Source organism: Trachinotus anak, unplaced genomic scaffold (genome assembly GCF_046630095.1).
Source record: "Trachinotus anak isolate AG129_WGS33_773 ecotype Australia unplaced genomic scaffold, CSIRO_AGI_Tana_v1 ptg000010l, whole genome shotgun sequence".
In the NCBI taxonomy this organism is placed as follows: domain Eukaryota; kingdom Metazoa; phylum Chordata; class Actinopteri; order Carangiformes; family Carangidae; genus Trachinotus; species Trachinotus anak.
This window is the reverse complement of record NW_027273861.1, coordinates 3,985,938-4,012,641: the sequence shown is the minus strand read 5'-3', so window position 1 is coordinate 4,012,641 and position 26,704 is coordinate 3,985,938. Positions and strand designations below refer to the sequence as shown.

The window sequence follows — 26,704 nt, the reverse complement described above, 5'->3', positions numbered from 1 at the left end:
CAGGTCTAGGTTTTATATTAATACTGTGAAAGTATCAAAGCCTCAGTCCACAGAGAAATGCACACAGCCTGTATTCAGAAACTGAAGTGATGTCACAAAGAAACAGTCACTTCTCTCAGCTATGCCCCAAGCCCCACTCACCTGGACCCACCATCCAACCTTGCAGGATTTGGTTTCTTAGAGTGTTTATCTGAAATCTGCTATATTTTTATTCAATCATTCAGAAAACAGTCAGCCAATCAGGAGAGAGGCTCCGATCCTCTCTTCTGATTGGTTCACTGACCTGTTGTTACTAGAGTTACTAAAACTACACTGAGATGGTTTTTGGTTCTTAAAACCACAAATATATCTTCTGATGGAGATCAACACTTCAGATAAAACACAGAAGAGTGAAATATGAGACCTCAATCAAAATCTAAAACTAAACTACATTGAAGAGTCTGTGGTTTTTCAGTTCTTTATCCTCTTCTGTATTGGGACCATGTGCTCTGTGTGTGTGTGTGTGTGTGTGTCTGTGTGTCTGTGTGTGTGTCGGTGTGTGTGTTTGCTGCTTTCATGTTGAATTGCATGGTGACCCACTTCAGTTCTTTGGTCCGTTATTTAAGTTCTAAAAAGTTCACATTGAGATTAAAAGTCGGTCTCTGTGGGTGACTGCTTCCTGCAGGTGAGTGATGATGCTGAGGTGATGTTTATCCAGGCTGTGCTCGCAGCCCACAATGGGAGGCAACCTGGACGCTCCACGCTGTTGCTTCTTGAAGTGCAAAGGGACTTCAATAGTCAAAGGTTACAGGATCCATATTGTGGTTGAGTGGCCACACAGAAGATGAGGGGTCGGTTATATTGCTGTTTGCTGTTTCAGGATGGTGTGTGTGGAGGTCTGGCTGGGTGCATTCCTGGGAGGTTTTGAGGGAGGTGCTGCCTGCTGTCACAACTTGCAGGAGTCTTCCCCTACAGATGCACTGCAGTGAAAGCAAATTAAATACATTATCAACAAACATTTTACACAAATTAGGCTCAGTATATGGTCATTTTGTATGGGTTGTTTATTTTCTTTCTTTTTTCAATTTAACCTGGAGAGGATTACATTTCCTACAAAACAGTGCAAATTAGTTGTATATGAGCCTATTACTTTAAGTCATATGGTTGCTTGCTTTTATGGTTCTTACGCATGTGTGTCTATGTATGCATGTATCTGAATTCCGATGTGTGTGAGTACATACTGTATGTGAGTACAGCTGGTGGATGTATGCAAAAGAGGTGACAGCTACGCTCTCTCCAGGTGGCTGTTCATCTCCGTCCACACTACATGGATCAGACACAGACAAGCATTGGTGTGAATTCATCTTCATTCCTGCAGATTCATTTCTCTCTGCCCTCCATGTCCTGCCCTCTCTCTAATTTGTCTCTCTCCTCCTTTTCTTCTCCACCCCCCTCTTCCCTCCGTGTCTTTGAGGCCAATGGCCAAGGCAGGCTCACACGATGCAGTATTGATGTGGACGGATAGTTAGCTTTTCCTCCACATATAGTCCTTCCTGTCTAATTAGCGTCGAAGGAGAAGAGCCTGTCATTGTGTGTGTGTGTGTGTGTGTGTGTGTGTGTGTGTGTGTGTGTGTGTGTGTGTGTGTGTGTGTGTGTGTGTGTGTGTGTGCGCGCGCGTGTGTACATGTGTGTCCTAGCCTCTGCTCTCTTATCTCGGAGCTCTCATTAACCAGGCTTTGTTTTCCTTAGCTCCCTTAGCATTCCCATGACAGCCGCTGTTACCTCGGTGCTAGGCCAAATGCTAGGCTAAATGGTTGCCATAAGAAGTCAGTCTACACCTTTTCATTAACATTAGCCTGTTTGCATTGTCTAAGTGTTTGTAAGTGCTGTGACACAGCTTCCCCTGGCAGCTCCATGGCAGTGAGTCTACATATCAAGTATTTGCTTTAGCTCTCCTGCTTTAAGATAGTAGGAGACAAATGATGTCTCCTGCAGAATATGTTAGTCATGCTTTCACCTTTGGGTGAATCTACTTGTCTGTGCCCATGAGGAGTCCTGGCTACTCTATTAACATGAAGGCAGGATGTGCACAGACATGTTTCCTTCAGGTGCAGTCTTTAATATCACTCCCTGGCCAGAATGCAGAGAGAAAACAGGGGAAATAGGAACAAACCCAGGAAGGTTTGGGGAGGGGGGTTGCTGATCCAGAGGCAGACGTGGGGGAGGTGGAGGCAGAAGGAGCAGAAAAATGGAAAATGGATGAGTATAGCAGGAGGGATGGAAGGTTGTTTTAGGGGTCCCAGTATATGTTCCTCATTAAGATGAGATCTTCTCTGGGGAGAGTGTGGTGAATGTTAAGGAGACCGGGCTGTGGCAGGAGAACACCTGTGCTAAGGTGATGCTTGAGCGAATGGTGCAACTACCATCCATTCGTAATGATCACCATGGAGACCATATAGCAGCAAGATAAGGTGACGAGTATGTTCAGCAGAGTCCCAGAGGAAGGGTTCAAAGGCCACCCGCTTGTGCATTTCCTCCATCCATCCCCTCCCACTAACACACCATCCACCAGCCCCCTGAACAATATGCAGTGCCACACGAGACACAGATCTTAACCATTAACTAACCATTATCAAACTACTGATAATTTTTCAAAAGCTCACAGTAAGTTTTTATGATTTTTATCTTCTTTCTGCACAGCTGTTTTTTGTGTCTTCAGGGTGAGAAAGAAAACTTTCCTGCCTTAGATGAATATATTTCACTTTAGGAGGAGGTGTAGACACGCCAAACAATAAGGGGAGCAAGGTCAGGAGGAGAAATCTTCAGACAGAGACATTTTAGTGTCCTCTAATCTTTAACACAAGATCGTCTGTACATTTTAAACAAGGCTAAAAGTCACATGGTCTCCTCAAGATATACACAGCAGAGACACAACAGATGGTTCAGTAGTTTTCCCTTGACTATGTCGGGAAATTCCTCCAACAGAAGCTTTAGATTTCTTAACAGAAAAAGTGGATTAATGCTGAAGGAGTGGCACAGCAGCACATTAACGTTTCTTTTGGTGATCAAATTTTCCATCATATCTCCACATCCTTGAGCTAGAAGACGTCCAATGTCATCCCACTAGCTGGTATATGCCATTTATTTTTGTTTTTACTGCGTGATCTGTTAATTACAGTATTTTTTATGTTGCATGTTGACAGTGAGAATAGCCAAAGATCAGATAACATGACACTGCGCAGTGGTGTATCTGGAGAGTTATCAGGGCAGCAGTCATTTTCTCATCAGGACAATTCTACATGATACACTCTGCATGGTCTTTTACCTGGTGTGTGTGGTTGGATGGATTTGAATCTCCTGTGCTCTGTGGCCCTGTTCACACCTGGCATCTCACAGCTGGTCAGCTCTAAGTACGTCGATTCACACCTGGCATTAAAATGCGTCTATATGCATCATGAGTGATTGGATCTCACTTCTCTGATTCATATGTAAATAAACAGGTATGTGGTGTTGTTTTCAGCCAATCAGACCATGTGTTTGTGAGAGAGAGATAGAGAAAGAGAGAGCAGTATGGAGGGGTTGAGCAAATCTATGCTCTGTTCACAGCTCTACGGTGATATAAGGGTTTATTCATTTGAAACAGTAAAATATTTTCAGTTCATTATGAAACTGTGTCAGAGGACGTCAGTAGAGGAGGCCGTCCTTCAGTGTGGCCCAGGATGCGATTGCGTTCACACTGCTAAAAAAAAAAAAAGTGATGTGGCCCAGACCACCTCCGAATGTGGTCTGAGTGATCAGATCTCAAATGCATCCTCAATGCATCTTGGGTGTGTTCACACCTGAATTTAGAGCTGACCACTTGTGATTGGCTCGCCTGAGACAGATGTTAATACCAGGTCTGAACAGGGCCTGTGCATCAATCAACTTTTCTGCCCCTTTTTTTTTGCTAGAGCTCTTTTTGTTCACTGCTCTAACAACCTCCTCATTTTGATGAATGTGGAGGTTGTGTTTTATTGACACAATGCTTTTGTTGATCCAGCTGCAGCTTTAAAGTAGGGCTGAAGGAGCTTAATAGGAGAAAAACTTTGAACTTTCAGAAACATTGTTACATGTCAGCTTAAGTGAATGTGTGAGTTCATCAGAATCAGAGAGTGAAGGCTTCTTTCCAGACTCAACATTTTGTGCCAGTGTTGGAAAATAAGTGAGAAATCTGTTGCAGAAGAGACAAACATTCTTCAGCCCAGACTGGACTCAATCATCAGTGATGTTCTGTAGCCACGAGACACGTGTTTGGAGGAAGAGCTGTTCCCACCTCTGTGTCTCCTCTGTCACATGAATATAACTCTGCAATTGAGAATGGTGAGGCAGATGTGAGTAATTATAAAGAAAGCTGTCATACAATCTATCCATCCCTCCTCATCCTCCTCTTCCTCAGTCCACCCCCTCTTGCCTTTCTCTTTATCACTCTTCTCTAAACCGCCCACTAAACCTGCCTGTCAGCAGCCCCGTGCTTACATATCCTTACAGAAGCTGAAGTGGTCATTATTCACAGCTTAGGCCATGGCTGTTTGCTGTGAAATGGCTCACAGTGCGCTAACATGCGTTCAGAAATGCAATTAGCATAGCGATTAGCATAGTTATTTCACATGTTAACCTGTCAAATGCACAGGCACCTCTCTCAGGACCCCTACAGTCAGACCTGACAATGCACTCATAATGAAAGGACATGCATTTCCATCATGCAGCCTTTTCCCCTCTGTGATGGAAATAAAGCGAAGGGAATAGTGTGTCATAGATTCACGTAAGAAAACGAACAGGAATGAGTTTTTCCTTTTTCCCTTTCTTCTCCTTTCTCTTGTTCGTTCCCCCTCTTCTATCTCAGCATCATGTCGTCTTTATCTCAGTCGCTCTCTGGCCTTTTTGTCCACATTATGTCCCTAAGGACCCATTCAGTAAATGGAAAACCCCTCTCAGTGGTGGATTTACACACACACACACACGGAGCACAAAGTGGCAATATAATAATGTTATTTCAACAGCATGGCCAGTGACCCTTCCAGAGAAGATCCCTACTGTGGCTGTATACACATAACCTTAATAATTCACTCACACTCTGCTCTCAAACGCACACAGAGACACACAAAGAAAAGGTCTAAATAATTTACAGAGAGAGACGTCTAGCCTCTAGCATGAATAAGTAAGCGGCTACCCACTGGCCAATTGTGCCCCTCCGTCCGCGTACACAGTTTAATCATCTCATAAATATTGCATTGCTTGCTTACTTGATAGCCTCACTAATTCTGTATTCAATTTTGTTTTCATTTAACTACCACTTAATGAGTCTGCAAATTGTGGTGTTAAGAGACTTTTTCACATGCATTTGAACTATGGAAATGTGAGAAAATGCAGATTTTTAATTCACTGTTGCTGTAATTAGATACCATTAACCTATAGTGTGTGGCTCTTATCTTGTGATTAGTTTTATCCTTTGGACTGAATGCTGCTTCCTCTCCCACCTACTTTGTTATAGTGGCTTTAAAAACTCTTTAATAACTCTAACAAGTCCCAGTTCAGCTGTTCTCCCTTTATAATTCAATTCCACACTACACTACACTACAATATGCTATACACACACACACACAGAGGATGTTTTTGAACTTTAATTTTGAGATTTCGTCTGTGTAACTTAACCTTTAAATATCCTCTTAGTTTCACTGCAGTTTCACTCTGTCTGGTTTTTGTCTTGAAATAATTATTATTTTACTATTTTACTATTTTACTGGGACTATCACTACTACTTCTTCTGCTTCTTGTTCCTCTTCTTCATGTTCTTCTTGTTCTTGTTCTTTTCCTTCTATGGTTATTATTACTTCTACCGCTACTACTACTGCTGCTGCTGCTGTTGTTTCTTCTTGTTCTTCTTGTTTTTCTATTTGTTGTTCTTCCAGGGTTACTATTACTACTACTTATTCTTGATCTTATTCTTCTTGTTCTTCTTCTCCTTTTTCTTACTACTGTACTTACTGCTGAGTAGGTCACCATTGTCTTCTTCTTATTTTTTACTATTCTTATTTTTATTCTGGCTGGTTGCATACTAGTAACCAATTTTTACAATAAATAACAGTCACTATTAGTTTAATATAAAGCAGTGTCGCACAGATTCTAAGTTTAATAACCAAAATATGAAAGCAAACACAACCTGACAAATCCAGTTCAGTTTATACACATAAACACATATTCTTGACTAAACTACAACTATACAACACAACAAAGATTAGACACATGACATTAATAGATAACTAGCCACAGAATCGAGTTAATGGCTGTGAAATTGCAGCATAGAGGCAGTTAAGCTTTCTGTACCTAAAAAGAGGAACAGAATTGGATAAATCAAACTGTAGCTAGTAGCTGTACCATGACAGTCTTTGTGTGATGAGCTGGTCAGTGCTTGCATGTGTGGACTGAAGGAGTCCAGGAGTAAATGTCTGGCAGGCAGTGGAGGGATCAGGTTCTCAAATCATAGTACAAAACATTATAATTATTATTATATTCATAGTTCATCATGGAGCATTGTTGATCACATCACATTGGTTTACCTAACTGTAGTCAAATTATTGTAGCCACCAGTTTAAATGAAACAATCAAACTAATGTAACAAATCAAATAAACATAATAAGCCACAGAGGTTTTATAACTTCCTATCAATAAATAGATTTTCTTCAGTAATAAAAGTTGGCTATTTAATTAGATTATATATTTCCTAAATTGAATCTTAATTCGAAAGTGCTACAATACACACAGGAGACATTTCACTTACAACACAACACATAAAACAATGACTTTAAATTAAAAAACAATTACAGTGGTGTGAAGTGAATGTAACTACCAGACATGTGGGGGAGGTCCTGGAACATGAAGTTTATTACAGACAAACTGGTGTATTAAACCTAATGCAGAGTAGTGGAGACAATTTCCTGGGTTTATGTGCAGGTCAGTTTGTTGTGTAATCTGAGTTGTTGTATCCTGGTATCTCAGAGAGGACTTTTATTGTCTGGTGTCAGGGGTTGAGGGGAGCTGCTTTTTTTCTGGTTGATGTGTTCAGCTGCTACAAAATAAAATCTGGTGGTAATGTTGCAGCTTAAGTACGATCAATCACCAGCTCCCTGGTCACATCATAGAGGTGTGATAGCTCAGCCAAGCCAGCAGCACCGCTCCCTTAAACTACTAGAAACTACGCAGACATACAGTATAAATGGCTAATGGGTACATATGTGACAGTGGTGGAATTAAGTCAGTGTAATAACCAGAGTTACCACCTCATGGTTGTTTGCCCCCACCAACCAGTCAAGTTACAGGGAATATGGTCACAATCTCCTTCCTGAGTTACAGCGTTGAATAAATCGCCAGAAGTATTTTTTCAGAACCTTATGATGTCACAGTGAAGTTGGCCTTTGACCTTTTGGATATAAAATGTCATCACTTTATTTTTTCCTTATAGACAATTGTAGAATTCATGTTTATGGCTGCTTTGTTTAATTGTATTTGGCAAAAAGATTCAAATGTTTTGGGAGGAGGTGAGAATTGTAAAATAAGAAAATTACTTCAAAGCAAATCTATCTGGACCTAAACTAAACTTTTTCTGTTGGGCTTACTTCCAATGAAACATAGTTATAGTAAAAGTACAAATGCATTTATAGACATCATCTTGCTTTGCCAGAAGATGTATTACACAGTTACGGAAAAACCCTGACAGACCAATCACAAAGCACTACTCAGTGGATGTTATCAAGCTGTGCGTTAGATAACCTACATATTAAAGGCTAAAGAGAAGATATTTGAGAAAACCTTGAGGCCCTTCTTTAATTACAGTAAAGATTTAGATTTAATAGTGGATCATGCCATTGACTGATTTCTGTGTCGGAGAAATTATTAATATATATTTTTTGTTTTTCTTCTAAAGACTTATAATTTTCATATAATACAATTAATTGACTCAATTTTGTATAGATTAGCATTAGTATTCATCTTGCAGGCATGTGACCCACTGATGGTTCATCTGTGTGTCCTATAAGACTCCATTTAACATGATGCTCAGCATCTTACTTAAAGGGAATAACTCCTGAGTTTCATGAAGCCTGAGTTTGGTCTTATAAATAAAAAGCTGAAGGGCTGAGAAAATCTGTCCTCACTAATGTTGCATTAATGATCAAATAAGTGAGAAAACAAAAAGCTTACAAGAAAGAAACACAAGCTTTTTCTGTAGTTACATAAACCACCCGCTCCACTTAATTCACTGAGAAAAACCTGTCACGTTGAATTCATTTCTCCCTGGTTTGGGATGATACCACCTCTCTGCTCTTCCCTATCTCTACTATCCATTAAGTCAGTGTTGCAGGCGTTGAAGGATTTGGACTCCTCACTTCATCCTTTCACAGCAGAAGCTTTGGGAACAGCTGGAACGAAATGTTCAGATAATTCTGACTGGAGAAAGGTTCTGCAGGCGGATCTCTGAATGTACACATGATAAGTAAAGCAAGAGAGCTATTGAGAGAGGGATCGCTGCAAGAGGTATGGAGAGAGAGGAGCAGACAGAGGAGGAAGCAAAGAGAGGTAATGCGACAGAGGAGAATACAGAGGGAGAAAGAGGTAAAAGAAAGCGAAATGGCGTATGAGTGCAGGGTGCTGCATGTCGGCGGGTATCAGGGGGAGTATTTGGTGGCCGGGAGCCAGTATGAGTGAGATGAGGGGAGGCGAGTCTGCAGAGCCAATAAATTACGGACCTTCAAGCCCCACTTTACATTAATGGAATGTGCAGCGCTGCTCTCTCCAGTCGGCTGCTGAGATTAAAGAGTAGGGAAATGGCTGTGGACAGGCTCTCCCTGGCCTGGGCTCGCTGTGCGATACGGGCCTTTAGAAACCCACAGAGTGGCCCTGTGGTGCACAGGACCATGTGACAGTGGCGACTGTGCAAGGAGCTCCAGAACGAGCGTTTTAGTTATAATATCCATCCCAACAAAACCTGCAAGGTGTCTTTGTTCTGTGATCGCAAGCAGCCGGCTTTGGTGCGGTAGAGCTCCCGCTGCATCTGCAGTAATGGAACAGTAATGGTACAAAATCCTTCCCTGGGTTGTTGATGTGAAATACTGTATTAAAGATCAGTTTGTTAGAAACTGGATACAGTGTGGTACTCAGAAGATTTCTTCCAGATTATGTGGGATAAAGTGTGTGAGTATGAGAGAATGGCTGAAGCATATCCACCTAAACCCTGCTCCCTTTCACAGGCCCCCAAACCCATTACCCCTCTATTCATCTCTCAATTGAACTGTGCCACCGCTGCGTCTCTGCCTGTCTCCTGATGGTTTTACACTTGTTTGATGGAATCAGATGCATCTGGGAAGATTCAATTAAAATGCCGTTGCCTTTCTTAACTACTTCTCATCGTTCGCGTGTCTCCTGCCAGTCTTTTAAAGTGATTACACACAATTATTTCAATTAGATGTTAGGAAGTAGTGCCATCATCATCAGGCAGTAATCAGGTTGTGGTGGAGCAGTGGGAGACAGAACGCGACAGCTCCTCTCATTCTCTTTCATTAAAGATGGAGGGGAACATTGCTGAATGTTTTTGCCTTTTTTTTTCTTGTTTTCCTCCTATTTTTCACAATGCAGCACTCTTTTAAAAATGCAGAAAAAGACACTTCTGCAGCCCCTTTCAAGCTGTTCTCATTGCTGCTAATGAATGAAATCCATTTCTGGATCTCCTTCTGAGAGACGTGTGAAGATGAGGGATTGAGCGGGACACAAAGGAAGAGCAGGCCTCCTGTTGTCTCCTGGACAGAGTCAAATAAAGCAGGAAGAGACAGAGAGATTAACAAGTAAATCAAATAAGCAAAAGCAAAAGCAAATTATGCTCCTGCTATGTTGGCTGCAAAACAGCCTCCTATTCAATTTGGCACGAGCGTCAGCTGTACAAAGTGTTGAGGGAAAAACCTCAGTGTAACACAAACAAGTGCGCCGTCAAGATTGGCAAAAAGCACACAGACTCCTTTCACACACAGACAAGGATGCAGCTTGAGTCCATCCTTATTCAGCATATATATCACTGAACTGGCGCGGGTATCAGAACAGCCTGCAGCAGCTGGCAGCAGCCCAGCAGACACCCAGGTCAAATGGCCTCTGTTTGCAGATGATCTGGTGCTTCTGTCTCCAACCAGACAAGGGCGGCAGCAGCACCCTGATGATGTGCACCATGTTCTCCCAGCCCTGGGCCTTCACAGTGAATCTAACCGAGACAAAAATAAAAATTCTGATATTTCAAAAAAGACCCATAGTTATAAATTCTTTCTAGATACCATTGCTTTCATAGAGGGAGACGGGCTTCATCAGCGGGCTCCAAAAAGTCTCAGGGAAGGCTTAGTGAATGGAAAGGAAATAATATTAGTTCTCACAAGGAGATAATGTGAATCAGCCCTTAAATGTGTGATTAGGTTAAAATATGATTTGGGGAATTTTGCTGTTTTTTTTCCAGAGTCAGAGACTAATAAAAGCCTCAGGACAGGGCTTTTCTATATATTTGGTTTAGTCTCAAGTTATGTCAAACAGCAGTATCAGGATAACTTGGCTCAATTGTTGAGTGTCTGTGGGATCAAATAACATAATCATGAACCTGTAGACATCCAGGAATTGAACAGAACAAAGCAAGAAAACTAAGGGGGGGTGAGGGGAGACCCACAGTCTCCGACTTTGAAAACCTCTGCTCCAGATGAGAAACTAAACCTATCACTGCCTAAACATCAGCACTACAGGTAACTCAACAAAGCTGTGAACGACCTGTGAGAACATGAGAGTCTGGCTTTTTACTCCGTCTATGGGTGCAAGGTTTGGGCTCCAGTAGCCAATTTTACAAAATGGGACAAACACCAAACTGAGATTCTGTGTGCAGAATTCTGCAAATCCATAATCAATAATGCAATCCTGCAAAGAATTACAACAATACCCACTAATAGCACTTCAATGTAATAATCACTTTAAAGAAAGTGATCCTGACATACTCTATAACAAAGCTCTCACCTACAGAGAGACCCTAGAGAGAAGTCCCATCAGCCAGCTGGGATTCTGCCCTCAAACACAACCAGACCCCAAACAGACAACCCATTAACAACCAAATTATAAGAAAACAAAAAGGAAAGTATTTGACACATTGGACAGAATCAACCATGAAACAGAGCACTGGATTACTATTTGTCCCTACACAGAGAATATTCAGTGGCAGAATAGTGACTGATCTAAAACTAAGGAAAACCTGGACCATGTGCAGACTTGATGCCTCCACACAGGCAGAACTGAGCCCCCCCCCCCCCCCCCCCCCCCCCCCCCTTGAGAGGAAAGGCTGTGAACCCTCTGCACGCAGCAGGAGGTGGAAACTGAGCTGCACTTTTTAACCATCTACCAACTGTACTAAGACATCAGAGACAGATACTACCCCAGATTACAGCCAAGTAGACTTTGAAACCTGGTTGATAACAAGAAGCTTCCATCTCTGGGTGAAATACAGCAATGTGCAAACACAGCAGCAAGATCTGTGAGCTGCTGTGGGCGTCCAATGAAATACAAGCACCATCCCTGATGTACTCCTGCACTGACCATTTACACTGTGCTGATCCCTGTACTCAGACATGCTCACTGTACAAACATAGAGAACAAATACATTTTCATACACTCATTTATGTATGAACATTGTGGTTGGGTTTATATAGTTCTTTGATTTGTACTTGTATATTTTAACTGCAGGTCTACATTTTACATGTTTGACATATGATATGTACATTTTTATCACTTTCCCTTTCACTTAAATAGGAAATTGGTCTCAGTCTCAGTCTGTACTTTAACAATATGATTCACAATATATGCACCAGCCCCATAAATCATGACTGAGTGACTGAGTGATAGAGTTGAGTGATCAAGTTACACCATTGGTCAGCTGAATGCCACGTGACTGAGTCATGAAGTGTCCTCATTGATCGTTGCTCTTACAAAATGAATTGGCACAAGCAGTTTCCATCCGGGGTCATTTACAGCTGTAGTGTTGCCAGCTTAGTGCACTGGTTACAAGACTTAGAGACTGTTAGAGCTCCGTATCAGAAATGACCTCCGTCCATACTATCACCATTCACCTACACTGGGCGTGCGTGAGCCGGTGTAAACAGGAAGCAGATCGTCTGCTCTGCAGTTGGTTATTTGCAACAAATAATATGAACAACGAACAGCAAAGACAGTTGTAAAGTTAATATGTAGAATGTAACTGTACAACAGCTGCTAGCAAAGACAACAACGTCAGTAACAGTTGTAATTTGTTATTCATGTTGCTTTCAACGCTGGTAGTCGAGGCCGATAAGAGCCAATCAGAGAGCGACTTAATGTTCCAGTCACTGTTTCAGACTTGTCCCACTGTCTGACAACAGAAACAGAAAAACATGTAAATGAGAAAAGCTCTGTTGTGAATTCAGCTGTATTAAAATATTCTAACACAAACAGATAAAGAACTGAACCCAGCTGACATTTGTCTGATGATGTCAGTTGTTTGCAGCAGTTCCCCAACAATTTCAATACATCCTCAATTTCGTACATTCACTATATGCTAGTCCAGCTGTATTCCTGGTTTTGACCTGGTCTTGTTTCTTATTTTGTCCCTCTACCACCCCCTATTTTTCTTTCTTTCTTTACATTCTTTGTGATCGTTCCTCCTCTTCATGTAATGCAGTGTACAATGGGAAAGAACAGAAACAAATACAAAGACTTGCTTTCTTTATGTTCCCCCATGCTGCTCAGCTGGGGTTCCTGACTTGAGCTGGTTGTGATGGGTTATGGTGGTCTGTGTTTCTCCCGGGGCTCCAGTGTGCCGTCCTTGAGGAGCAGAATGAGAGCTCCCGTGGGACGCAGGTATGGTAACAGAGCTGGCGCAGGAGCTGCTGGGGCTCTGTGTTGTGATAACAGAGGCTTTGCAGGAGGAGACACACACAGCATAATGAACAACCCACCACCCACTGCAGCACACGATGCACACACAAACACACAATTGCATATATGTGCTCACATACAAACTTATATGCAAACACTCAGTTGTATGTTTTTCACTAATCTCATCTCTCCTTTATTGTATTATTTTCACACATCATAATTGACACACACACACAGACACACACACACACACACACACACAGAGACACACACCATTATGAGGCAGCCCAGCCCTCTGCAGCACATGCTTGGTTGCTTAGCTGAGGCCACGCTGACTGCATGTCTTACAGCAGCATCAGTATGCTACAGGCATGGTCCTGTGTCTGCACCACTCCCCCCCCCTCCGTCCACTTCTCCTTTATGCCTCCTCTCAGTTCTCTGTCTTACCGCCATCACTTCCTCCATGCTCACTTGGCTCCTGTACTCACTCCATTCCTGATCTGTCCCTCTTTTGGTGTAAGACACAACCTGATCTGAGTTAGTTTTTACTGCTGAGCTCTGGTGTATTTGTCTAGTTGCTGTTTTTTGCCTCCTTATCTTTGAATTGTGTGTTTTCCTGTACGCTCTCTCTGTCCCACTTCTCTCTCCACTTCACCATGTCTCTGCATCAGCGCTGGCTGTGCTTTTGGTCCAAGTGGGAGCAGCATGCTAAGCTACTTATACCATTAGGATCCAGTCATATTGGCTTATGTTGTTGTTCTGCGTCTTCCACTTCTCTGTTGTATTGTAACCAGGGGAGGGGCCCATTAATTGCCTTGCTGATGGCTGTCATCATCCACACCCCTGTATGTCCAGACATAGAGGGGTAGAGTGTGTGCGTGCTTATGTGTGTGTGTGTGTGTGTGTGTTTGTGTGTGTGTGTAGATCCCAGCGGGTGTCTGATGGGAGGGTGCTCAAGTGTGGAGGACTCATCATGGGTTATTAGGAGCATGCAGGGGGGCCATCAAGCGTGAGAGATAGAGAGATAGTGGTGGCAGAGAGAGACAGAGAGAGAGAGAGAGACAGAGAAAGAGAGAGAGAGAGATGGGTAAGAGAGAATCATTCCTAAAGCAAACCAGTTCTGGTCCTAAAGTGTGGCTTTGAAAGATGTTCAATGAGCTTCTCCTCCTCTCCTCTCACTTCTCAGTGTGTTTTTTTTTTTGCCATTCTGGATAAACTTTGTTGCCATGAATAATATATTTTGACAGAGTGACACCGAACTTCATAAAGTTGCGTGGACAGGTTTTTAAAAGGGTGTCCAGAACCAATGGTGAGGTCGACTTTATTTTACTGGGTATACTGTGCATTGCCTATTGGACATTTTTCCATGGTGGGCCTGACAAATTGTGTCGGGATGATCCTGTATTGTACAGGACGGGTGGCAACCTTAGCGCACATAAGCACCACCACACTTAACACTGTGCTGTGGCAGCAATAGCTTCAGGACCTGGCCTACAACCAGGCTCTTTTCTGATACCTAAACCTAACCTACCCAATCCACAAAGGCAATGAGCACTGGCCAATCAGAGAGCGACTCATGACTTCACCAGCCTGGGAAAAAGCCATAGAGACGGAGAGCGTGTTATGATGGTTGTAGAGTTTACTGTTTTTTACAAAAACGAATAATATTACTTGACCATTTACTTGACATTTTTAAGTGGTTATGTGGAAATTCTGCAGCTTTCTTAGGGGGTCTGCGGTGCACACCTGCATGTCACGTAGACTGCACCACTGGTCAGAACCAAATCATCAGCGGCCCAGTTTTTAGTCCTTACTGTGGGTCAAGCTCTTAAAACGCAGGATCCGACATTTCCCATGATGCATCTCTGTAGCATCTTTCTGTTAAAAATGTGTAGTCACCAAGCCCAAGCTGATATAACAGCTGACATCACTATGACATCATTGGGGTGATTTTCTGGGCAGTTAGAAAGCTCCTCTTCAGACCACAGAAGAATTTATATAGCAGTTTCACAGGCTATCACTCATCACTAGTGAATTGACAGTGACATTTAAAAAAAAAATGATAGTGTCCCTTTAAATAAATGTATTTTCTGTCACGTTCATACACACACACACATACAATACACATACTGGTCTCTGGCCACTGTTAATTTCCTGCGAAGCATCCTCAGAGCACATGAAGAGAGATAAGGATAGAGGATAAGAATCTAGACAGTCTTGTACGTCATGATTAATTCATTTCATATTCTGCTTGCCTAGAATGAATGTGCAGTTAATATTTAATATTCCTACGCATTTTCCCATGATTGCAACATGATTATGAGAGGGATACATGGTGGGTGTGCGTGTTTGGGAGGTGAGAGAGAGGCCAAGAGAGGGAGGCAGTGTGAAGGAGGGAGGGTTAAATCCAGTGTTTGGTGAATTGTATTGTTAGCGCTGTTTGTGCTTAGCAGCAATGCTAATGTGATGCTTAAGTAATAGACACAGAAAACAAAATTAGATTGAAAGAGCGCAGGAGGTGGCAGGAGTGGGGGAGGACGAGGAGGAGAGAGACAGTCACAGCATTACCATATGTAGTTCAGTGTGGGGGGTGAAATGTGTGTTGACACAGTGTGTTGTTGTACATCTGAGCAGCGCAGGAATAAACACAAAGAGCACCTCTAGCTTCATTTTCATGCTACGTACGCTGTGAGAATTAAGTGTTTTTTCTTTTGTGCCACAGTGAGTAACTACATGGTGTTTATAGTGCATCCTATACATTAAACTCTGCCCACTGGAAACAGGCTGCATGGACAAAATAGAGTAAATGAGAGAGAGAGAGGAGACACAGATTTTCATCTCCCATAATGCAACCCTTGAAATTGTTCATAATATGTTCATAATTGGAGCCTTTAATAAGCCTGCTGTGAGGTCATGCGGTATTAATGGTGTGTATTACAATAATTTACCAGATTCACAGAGCAATGGAGGCTCTGGATAATCTTCCATGATCTATTACACTAAAAACACAAAACACAATGTATGTTGCTGAAGTGCACAAAGAGAAGCATGTTTGGGCCTTTACCCCAGAGTGGACTGAAACAATTATTCAAGCTAGGACTTTGGGAATCTCCCTCTCGCAAACCGTGCACCAGACTGGTTTTAAATCTGGCCACTAGGTTCATCTGGGAGCAAAGTTGTCCAGATCACAAAATACAAAAATTTGTGACTGACTAACATGAAAAAAATTATGTTTCAATTATGAATATACATATTTTTTAACCATTTTTGCCATTGCATGTTATTAAAAGAGACAGTGGGGGCTATTTTGTACTATACAGCCAAACAGAAACCACATGTAGGCTATAATCATGTTATGTGGACACACACTGTGAGCTGCAGCAGTTCAGCAAGGTAGCCGTCATACACAGGTGAGGTGATGCCAGAGGTCGGTCGGCTGCTTGTTATATCATCGCTGATCAAGTTGAGTGTTCATGGCGAGGCTGACCACCACTGCCCTCACCCAACCCTAACTCTTACCTAAACCAAGTCTTAACCCTCAGCAGTCCTCACAACATAGAAAGACATGTACACACACACGGTGCAGACAGCGTCATGTTGTTGGCAGTAGTAGTATTGTGAAGGTGCATGATACGAAGTAAGAGCCAAAGGGCTGAGGGAGAAGTTAATTAGAGGCCAGGCCAGCCATCCCCACCTTCTGACCCACTTCCACCCCCCCCACCCCATTCTCCCCCTCTACATCTCTCCTCATCTGTCATTCACAGTCCCACCACTGCTAATGAGCTTATTCTGAGCCATACATTATGTCTGCAGCCGTACCTTCTCTTCTGTACAGTGCAGCCCGCCTTTTATATTTCCTGCACCAGAAGGAGAGAGGTGGCTGTTCCTTCCCACCGTGTCTCCAATTAGATGCTCCTCTGTTCATCCCTCTGTCATTCCTCCCTCTTCTCTCCATCCTCTTGTTTCTCTCCTCTGCTGGTGTTGGAAGCAGGTTGTAAAACAAGCTGCCTTATCCAAATGGAGACAAGCCCTGCGGTCACCATAGTTTTGTCATATTAGCCTCTTTAGTGTGTGTGTGTGTGTGTGTTTTGGTGCTGTGTGTGACATTAGCCTCGCAGTCACAGGTAATGATCTCATCTCCCCACTGGTGACTAGAGGTCCACAAAGAAAATTACACACACACACACTGTGAAATAGAAGGACGGGGAGCAGGGACTGGTATTATAATGATACTCTAAAGGGCGACCTGACAAGTGCTTTTTCTTAATACTCTACCCTCCTCCCCCACCCCACCCCACCCCACCCCCTCCCTCACTCTCTCCTCCAGGTGCATTTCCCTTCTTTGAGGAGCTGTGATATGGACACCAGGTGTGGTGACACCCAGGTACGTGTTCAGTTCTGATCGCACACTGTAACGTGGCTCGTGAGTCGAACACCCCACCACCCTCTGAGTAACGCTGCCCTGTCATCACATCATAACCTACTATTTGTTCTGCCACGTCCCCCTTTTGTTCAGCTGCTGTTAGACTAAATCTACAGCTGTGTTTGGAATCACTCCCTATTTTCTATATTCACTGTATTTATCCTCTTTCTTTACTCACTGTTTACCTTCTGCCATTTCATTCAAGTGTTCAAATTCTGAGTATGAAATTCATGCACATGTGTAGTGTACGAGTGAAGAAGATGGCAGTCATAATAAGTAATATAAGCTGAATATAAATGGAGAAAGAATGTAATGAGAGAACAATATAATAATAATAATAATAAAATAGATAATAATAATACTTTATATTATTTATATGATATCCAGTCAATATAATGGTAATATACAGTATCTTACAACAAAATATTATAAGAATATACTATAGTACAAAATGATATGGTAATAGTGTAATGATACTATGATACAACCATTATATACTGTGTGTTAGAATAATATTAGTTATGTATATAAATTATTTTATACAACATAATAATTAGAATAATTAATAATTATGTATATGTCATTATAATAATATATAGTATTATCAAACCTAATAATATGGGGACATGTACAATACCTGCTAACAGACTCATAGCTCTATGTGTCACATTGTATAGATACAAAAATGACCTTTGTGTGGCTCTCCAGCTGTCAGCGATGATGCAAAATGACAACGTGTCATGAATTTTGGATGCAGGTTGAATCAGTTTACATAGCAAATGGTGACAGGGTGAATAGAACAGAATATTTAATCCAATCTCTATCAGTCTTGAATACAAATGGAGACATAGTGCAAATACAACAGATTGCAATAGAATAGATTTGCAGCTTTCATCTCCACTCATCACACTAATCACACAAAAACTGAGGTGGGATGACAGAGCAACAAAACCAGAGCAAAGCAGGGGGCACTGAGGCAACACGCAGCAACAAGAGATGAGTCCTGCAAAAAAACAAAAAAACTCTGCTCCAAGTGTGTTGTTTCTGAACCTGCTGAAAATTAATGAGCCAACAAACTACAGTAGAGACAATGCTCGCTTTTAAAAATCAATCCTGCATCAAAGGATTAAATTACCTCTTCAAAGTTCTGATGGGGTGTGTTGTTTTGGGAGACAGCAACACAATGAGGGACTGTTTCATTGTGAGTTCTGCAGCCTGTTTTTGTGACATGGTTTCAATGCAACAAACTAAACTTGCTGTAAGAATGAACATTTGTTTAGCTTTGAGTCCTGTAGCCCATCCTCCTGCTATCAGATCTGATGTTTGTTTTTTTTGTTTAGCTGGAAGCAGCCTCTCCACCCCACAGACACACTATCATGCTTTTATATTCCTGCCTCTCTATTTTTCTATTTATACCCACTGAGATGAGCAATGAGCCCCAGGCAGCCCTCACTCACCAACCCAGGCACATGCAGACACACACCGACACAGAAAACACACTTTCTCCCTCAAACGGACACACACACACACACACACACACACACACAGATATACATACACATACACATACACATGCTGTGAGTTAAGGCTGAAGTGGAGGTTAGAGGGTTTCGTCAACATTGTGTCTGACCATATGAACTAATGTAATGCAGTTAGCTGTGTTGTATTGTCGAGCCTCAGAAAGCTCACAGAGAGCTGGACTTCCTGTTGTGCCTCTGCTTTCAGCTGCAGGGATCACAGGAAAAAATCCAATCCACTGGAAAAAAAACAGTGACATTTGCTGTTACTGTGATCTCATTCGATGCTCATTATATGTTTGCAAACATGAAAATGTGATAATAAGACAGTCAGACTATCTTGATCATTAGACACATTCTGAAGCAACATTGTGCCTTAATTGGGGTGGTTTTATGAGGCTATGGGTATAAGTGTTTTTCATGTAAAAGCTCAAGTTTTATCTGAATTCATAGTCTCTTGACTTTTACCTTTTATCATTATCAAAGAAGTAGCAGGAGGGAGTGAGGCTATGTCCTCACTACAACAGTTAAGTTTTGAAATGCCTGCGGTCCACATTACTCCAGAGTTTTCAAGCACCTAAAACAGAGACTTTTGAAAATGCTGCTGGACCCGTTTTAGTTTGAAAACTTCAAAGTTGTGTTGTAGTCTGAACGGGCAAAAACGTAGCCTTTTGGCTTTTTGATGTAGACTCACCCCCACTGTATCTCCCTGCCTACCTGTGGTGAAAGCAACATGGTTAATGTGGATAAATGTTGTCTTTGCTAGCAGCTGTTGTATATTGTGCATTTAAATGCCACAGCTGTCTTTTCCATTCCTCTTTTATGTTTTCTGCAACTAATCAACTGCAGAGTAAACTATCTGCGTCCTGTTTACACCGGCTGGTACAAGCCCAGTGTACCTGCATGGTCATGTATGTGTGTGTTTTCAGGTGTGATTTTATGGACAGAGACTGTTTCTGATACAGAGCTAAAGCAGTGTCTGATTACAGGTAGTTAAATGTAGTGGTGTGGATGTAGCCTGAATGTGCAGGTCAGTGCTGATACCACACGAGGAATCAGTTTTGAAGTGGATTTAAGCTGTAATTAACTCTAATGATGAAAAAAAAACATTAGTAGTGAACAATTAACCTTTATGCTGTTTGTGACCTCAACTGCAAGGTGAGCTTATCACATTTAAAACATGCCTACACACAGGCCGGCACACACGGAGGGAGAGAAGTAGAGCTGGAGTACTACTGTGTAAGTGAACCCGTTAAAAATGAATGAAGACAACATCCATGAGAAACAGAGTGTGCTGCATTATTTACAATGTTGAGAATACACTGAAACTGTGTCAGTTTGACTTGTTCCACCTCCTCTGCCCTCTTTTGCTCTTTCTCCTCCTCCCAGTTCGACCATCACCCCTCTCTCCTCACACCCAACACACACACACACACACACACACACACACACACACACACACACACACACACACTTCTTCGTAGGGGTGAGGAAAGGATTCACTCTGATTCACCGAGTTTATTGGAGGTCAAGCAGGGTCAGTATCATAACTCTTCAGTCAGGAGGAATATAGTGTACAGCAGATCTTCTTACCAGCTCATCAATTCAAACTGATTTTTGGATTGGATTTTTATACACTTGATGCATTTCTTCATAGATGAGTGTGGATGTTCTGGTTCTCTGCAGGATTTGTCTCTGGGAGCAGTTTGAAGAGATGTTGTCAGGATGCAGATATTAGACAAGATGGTCTGGAAGTAGCTGTTTGGTTTTACATAATGTCAATCATGTCTTTTTTCACATTGATGAAATGATAAATTGCAGTAATGGAGGAAGGGTAAATGTACCTGTGATTGAAGAGGTCCAAACCTTAAATTCATTTAGGCCATGATTGTTTCATGATTGATACGATTGTAACATAAAGTAGTAGCTGGTTTTATTTATATTACAGGTCTCACACTCCGTTCTTATGATGCCTATGATGTGTCTGACAGACAAGATACAGTATATTTGTGATTTTAAGAACCAAAAACCTTCTCAGTGTAGTTTTACATCTCCTCTCTCAGGCTTCTCTCTGGAGCTCTGGTAACTACAGGTTGGTGAGAGAGGATCTGAGCCTCTCTTCTGATTGGCTGACTGTTTTCTGAATGATCTTATAAAAATACAGCAGATTTCAGGTAAACACTCAGAGAAACCAAATCCTGCAAGGTTGGATGGTGGGTCCAGGTGGGCGGGGTTTGGGGCGTGGCTGAGAGCAGTGACTGTTTCTTTGTGACATCACACAGTTCCAGAAGTCTTGACGGCTCATTTTAAAGCTCAGTTTCCAAATACAGACTATGTGCATTTCTCTGTGAACTGAGGCTCTGATACTTTCACAGTATTAATATAGAATCTAGACCTGCTTTGTAATCAAAAAAAACACATGGACATCTACCTTTATTTAATATGAGACCTTTAACTGATCTCACATTAGTGAATGGCAGCCGATCTCAACCATAAGAGATATTGTCAGTATTTGTTTGCATTTGAGAAGTTCTCTTCAAGATGGTTCTCCACAGGGATCAGCTTAGTGTTCTGTAAGAAATACCTTACAGTGTGAACACAATGAACACATCAGACTTCATTAAAGTCTTCACAATGTGTTTTAGAGCAACACCAGACCCCTGTTTTATGTGGAAGTGTCCCCACAGAAGCTGCTCTGTCACTGACCCCACACTGTGAACTGACAACATGTCACACATAGCGTCTAATCTAAAGTTAAATGGTTTGGGACAATCACTGTTAGATCTGCACACATAAAACCACAAGATGAGCATGTGTGTGGAATTTGTCGAGATTAGATTGTGAATGGCAGATTGTAGATTTAGCAGATGCAGTCATTTAGCTGGGGTAGGGGGGCGCATGGCCTGAGGGACCTGTTGATAACAGTTGTCATACTGACTTAGACAAACTCCTCTCCTTTTGTTACTTTTTCCACTTCACTGTTTAATCAGGCTTTGCATTATTTCACATAACTTCCTCTTGTAACTCCTGCAGAATACAGAGACAAATAAAGAACAGCTGTAAAATTGTCACAGACAAACAGAAATGAGATGAAAATTAGCTTCATTAACAACTATTGGAAAAAAAAATCATCCATTACTAATGTTGCTGCTAATTTTGTCACCACTGCCTCTTGTCACCTCCACTAAGACCCTGTTAATCTGTTCCTGCTAATAAACTCCTTTAATTACCTCTCAGACACAAATTATGTTTCTATTATGATACATGCACACATTCACAAAATATTTAAGAATGAGATTAATGCATGTGTGTGTTTGTTTTGTCTAATCTTTTCAACTCACAATCATAATTGTTTTTCACACATACTCGTGCCAAACCAGAGTCAGCTGTGAGTACAACCGGTGGCTGCTTTAATGTATGTAAAACCACTGAGTCGGGATCAATACAGCGTCACGTTATCAGAAATAATCTGTCAAAGACTGAGACAGACACACTGCTGCAGTGACAGACAGTACGTCCTGCTGCAGCTGGTGTTTGCTCAGGGCTGATGGAGTACGATCAGTTGAGACTGACAGCGGGCTCGCGGCGACACTCACACAGAAGTGGGGTTAGATACCCTTTACTTCCCCTCTGTTCTGAGGGAAACTGGTGTTCGCATGTTCCCACGTCTGCATATGCATAAGAAGTGTTAATGAAATATGATGGATCCTCCCAGAGGCAAAAACCCTCAAAGTTACACATCCTGATAAAAAACATAAACATGTGTGACGTTTCAACTCGACACATCTTTATATCTAACCCCCTGCGGGTTAACACACACACACACGCTCCCTTTCCTCTGAATCAACTTCACACAAGTCAACCTGTCACCTAGATTTTAAGCTGTGATCATTCCCAGCAGCCTCTACCTGTCTCTCTCTCTCTTTCAGTTTAATAACATGAGAATACAATAACAACAATCTGTCGCATTGTCAAAACTCCATCTGCATATGTGTGTTTTCAGGTTCACGATATTTCCCCCCGCCCAACTCATCTCTCCTCATCTCCCCATGCTCCTTTACTCTCCTCACATCTGTCAGATGTTAGATATCCTGACACACCTGAGTTATTGAAGAGTGGCATGCTTTGAACGATACGGTTCAGTTGTGATATTTGGTCTTTAGAGGGGGAGAGGGAGGGGGCATCCAACAGTCTAGCTCTGTTCCATCTGCCTCTGCCTACCTCCTCTTTCGTTCAATCACACACGACACCCCAGTGTTCGCAGCTAAATTAGCACTATGGGATACAGTAGGTGAGACAGGTCACTGTGTACTCTGTGTGTGCATTTGGGTCAAAGCTAATCTCATTCCAGTTTAGATGCGTCTCTCAAATTCACCTCCAGACTTATTGACACTTCTTCAGAGGAGATTGTGTCAGTTACAGGCGTCAACTGGTGTTTGATTACAAGGTCATGTGACGGCAGGAAGCCATACGGCCATATAGTCTAAGCTTTTAATAGTGTGCAGCAAGCAATTTTCTCATCAGGCTACAGTAGAGATACTGTTGCTGCATCTTACAGGACAGATTCTGAGCATTGATGCATTTTGGCCATTGCCATATTTCTACATCATAAAAAAGTAGAAAATATAATCATAAAAACACAAGAAATGTATCTTTTCACTTCAGCCATATGATTCAGTTCCCTTCGATGTGTAAAATCAAGTCTTGCATTTCAGTAGCACTCATGACCCTGCAGCCTGGTACACTGTATATGAGCCAATCAAAATAAACCCTAATGACAGCAAGAACCTATACTATGAGATGACACATCATTATGTTAATGCAACTCATGGATCAGCCTTTGACCCAAAAAAACTCATGACTAAACCATTCGGCCTGAACAATGAAATGTTGTCTGTGATGTGTATGTATGTATGTGTGCATGCTGTGTCAATACGCCACTGGCTGAATGCATAACCTGTTTATCCTACGAGATGCTCTATTAGCTGGGTGCAGGGAATTAAACAGCCTCTCCTGCTGCCCTTTGACTAGAACCATGTGCCCCAGGTTTCATCCGTCCACTTCCTGTCTTATTGTCTCTGTGTGCAGGGACAGATTACAGCTCTGGGTTCCCTGATATGCAGAGATTCAGATTTGACCTTGTTTTAATGCTTCTTACCCAAATCTGATGTATGTGCAGTTTAACGGGTGTTGGTCAACATGTTATGTGCTACATGGCTTAAGGTTTTAACCAGGTTTACTGTATGTCCAATGGTGAACTGTCATATTCTTCCTCACTGTACTCTCCTGCCACTACAGTAGCTCAGCAGTGCAGAGCTGTGCTCAGGCAATTAGAGAGCTGCCTTTGTTGCCTTTAACGAGTTTGACCCGTTTTGCTGATAATCTGCATAAATTTCCATTCTTTGTCCTCTTCTGTTTTTTTCTCTCTGTCTCTTGTCTCCCTGTCTGTCCCTCACTTTTTTCGTCCTCTCTCTCTCTCTCTCTCTCTCTCTCTCTCTCTCTCTCTGTCCCTTCCTCTGTATATGTGTGAATTAGAAGAATTCTAATCCTGTGAAACAAGGTTTTGTGTGAAAAGCATGAGGGAGCTGACCTTCACGTTCTCACTGGATATCATATCCATCTGGACAATTCCCATGGATCACCCAAAAGAGCCATGTGTGTGTATGTGTCTGTTAGAAGGTGCTCTGTATTTATGCGATCACATCCATTCAGATGTGTCCATGTGTGTGTGTGTGTGTGCGTGTGTGTGTGTGTTTGTGTGTGTGTGTGTGTGTGTGTGTGTGTGTGTGAGTGTGACATATGAGAGGAAAGGGAGAAAGAAAGCTGCTGGCTTGCCCACATGAGCATCCAGGATTTATCTGTTCAGCCAAGCTGAGACAGACAGACAGAGACAGTGTGAGAGAGGGAGAGGAGGAAAGTGAGTGAGGGAGGGAGATAGACAGGAGGGCTCTGCTCAGATAGAGAGGGTAAACTACAGCTCTACAGGAAAACAGAACAGGGGAGGAAAATATGAGGGGGCAGAGAGCAGTGGGGCACCAGAGTAGAAGGACAGGATGCTGGTGGAGTGATGAGGTGGAGACGTTTACGGAGAAATTTGAAGTAGATGATTGAGTAACAAGGATTTAAATTAGATTTTAATACATAGTACATGCCTATTAACTTTCAGGAAGCTAAACACAACTTTTTTGCTGATGACCTCTGGGTCTTAAAGGTCCCATATTATGTAAAGTGAGATTTCCATGTGTTTTTGATGATAAAGCAGGTCTAGGTTCTATATTATTACTGTGAAAGTATCAAAGCCTCAGTCCACAGAGAAATGCACACAGCCTGTATTCAGGAACTGAGCCTTAAAACCAGCCGTCAGGACTTCTGGAACTTTGTGATGTCACAACAAAACAGTCACTGCTCTCAGCCACGCCCCAAGCCCCGCCCACCTGGACCCACCATCCAGCCTTGCAGGATTTGGTTTCTCTGAGTGTTTACCTGAAATCTGCTATATTTTTATTGGATCACTCAGAAAACAGTCAGCCAATCAGAGGAGAGGATCAGAGCCTCTCCTCTGATTAGCATTTAGATGGTTTTTGGTACTTAAGCCATAAATATGTCTTCTTATGGATATCAGAACTTCAAACAAACTGAGTGTGTTAAACATGGCATCTTTAAAGGTGTAGAGTCATTGTAACTTCAGTTTATATCCTTTGCTCCATGTTGTGCATGAACCTGCTAAACAAGTGCATTCATTGAACATGCTCATGAGTACTGAACAAGAATGTGTGGCAGTGATGCACCATAAAGCTGTTTGCCTAAAAACACCAAGAGAAGAAGAACTGTGTTTTACAGCAGCCCTGGAGGATTTACGGCACCAGGCATGTAGACTGAAATCACAGCACATCTTTCAGACTGTAATGAAGCCAGTGGTGGAGCCTGTACCAGCCTGTAATCTATTTCATGTTTTTGAACTGCTGCATAATTTCATGCAGGCTGAATAAAATTTACATTTGCTGCACCTCTTTTTTCCACTTGCTGCATAATAAAAATGCATATAGAGCTGAATTACATTTGTAAACCAATCTGTTTTTGTCCTGCTTCATGACACATTGTTTAAGTTGTAAATCATACATTGATTTAGCTTTTTCTTTAAAGGTAACCTCTCTCTGTAAAATAAAAACACAGTTGTGACAGGGGCTGAGGATGGATGGTAAGAAATAAAAGAATAGCAAAGAACAGCTCATTAAAAAAATGTAAGAAATGAATATGAATTAGTTGATTTTAATTTGTGTGAACTGAACTTTGAGGCAGCTCCTGTAAAGTATGAACTCACACAACACTGCCTGTGCTAGCTCTCTGGGTAGCCACTCTACGGAGTGGTGAAGGAGACAAATGATGGATTGAGAGTCACCAGGTGTGGGCACATCAGAGAGATGATCATCCACAAATCTTGGTTGAAGTAACAGACCCATGAGTGTCTGAACTTATCAGACACCAAAAAACTGCACAGGGATTTATTACTTTAGTCTGAAGAGTTATCACTGTAACAGTCTTTTACTCTCAGTCTCAGTGATCTGTTGGACTTCAGTGTATTTGATTGGTCTTGTCAGATGATGTTACATTACACTCTGTTACGGGATTACCCTGCATTTTTTCTGTATAGATTGCATAATTTTGCATAGTTTGTGTTTATCTGTATAGAAACTTTTTGCCTCTTTAAACCAGTCGATGGCAGCTATAAGCAAATGCATTGTGTACAAAACGAACCATACTTCAACATCTGATTTACCTGCCTCCTCGACAAATGCTCCACCACTAAACCTTGTGTCTCAACCAGCTTTGA

At 42.0% G+C, this 26,704-nt stretch overlaps 1 protein-coding gene across 2 annotated transcripts in view; it reads left to right on the top strand.

The window, feature by feature from the left end:
- Nucleotides 1–26,704, top strand: part of dab1a (DAB adaptor protein 1a) — a 220,419-nt gene that overhangs the window by 108,359 nt on the left and 85,356 nt on the right. For both annotated transcript variants that reach the window (XM_071486977.1, XM_071486978.1), the window contains exon 2: nucleotides 17,261–17,317. The gene's annotated coding sequence lies outside the window, so the exon portion shown is untranslated. The remainder of the gene's footprint in view (nucleotides 1–17,260; nucleotides 17,318–26,704) is intronic.